Raw genomic sequence first — 1,128 nt, 5'->3', positions numbered from 1 at the left:
GAAGTGATTTCCCAAAAGGTTCCTCCTTCTTTACCCAATGATGTGAAGAAGTGGTTGCTGAAGAAGCCTTCAAAGGATTCGAAGAAAGGTCAAGGTAAAACTGATGTAAAGAGTCGTCTAGGTGACAGGGTGATTCCTGCCAAGGAATGCCTAGGTGTAAGAATTGAATTCAAAACACCTGCAATGCCTAGGAAGAAAAGTGTTACCAAAGATAAAGGGAAAAGGAAAGCTGACACCACATATAAGAAGACTTGGGTGGAAAAGAAACATGAAGTACTAGCTGAAGGGGAGACTATCTATTCTAAGATTGAATGTAGGTCCTCTAAAGGATGCCTACTAGCTAAAGTTATGGATGAGGAGGAGGAAGCAGACAAAAATTGGAAAAGGGCTAGAAAAGAAAAGAAAGATTAGGAGCATTGCTTGACTTTCAAATTATTAGACTTAGTTTATTTTTCATTTAAAGTTAATTTATTTCAGCTTTATTTAAATTCCACCAATAATGTAATATTATTTTATTAATGAAATTTCAGCTTTTAATTAAATTATTTACTTTAAATTTATTTTATTAAAGCAATGAAAACTGAAAAAAATTAATAATACAGAAATTCTTCGAGTACGGAAGTTGAAAATTTTCCGAAAAACACCGAGATTTGCCCAGAATTTATTTTCAAATTGGCGCCGCTTATTTGCGCCAGGCGCCAATTCCATCCGCTGGCGCTGATGGTTGTTGGCTGGCGCCAGAGCTTACTCTGCGACGCCGATATTTCGCCGATTTCCTGTCGACTTTTTAATTAAATCTGGGACGCGAGAATGTCGAAAAATAAGGTGGCCGCACCCGTAAAGAATTGCCTACGTATCCTTTCTTAAGGAATCAGGCCGAACGTAGCTCTCTTGAGTATCCTACTCAAGTAATTACGGGTAGTATTTCTTAAGTTGGTCAAGATTTGTCATGTTCGAAAATTCATTGTCGTCCATATCAGTTAGTTTTGTTGCACCTCCTGACAGGATTGTTTTGACAACATAGGGACCAGACCAATTAGGTCTAAATTTACCTCTTGGATCTAAAACATTTTTCCTTAGTGCTTTTAACACCAAGTCTTCTACTTTGATATTTCTTGTTTTGACCTT

This window comes from Chenopodium album, chromosome 3, assembly GCF_948465745.1.
Source record: "Chenopodium album chromosome 3, dcCheAlbu1.1, whole genome shotgun sequence".
In the NCBI taxonomy this organism is placed as follows: domain Eukaryota; kingdom Viridiplantae; phylum Streptophyta; class Magnoliopsida; order Caryophyllales; family Amaranthaceae; genus Chenopodium; species Chenopodium album.
The sequence above is the reverse complement of the archived record's forward strand: the minus strand, read 5'-3'. Positions refer to the sequence as shown.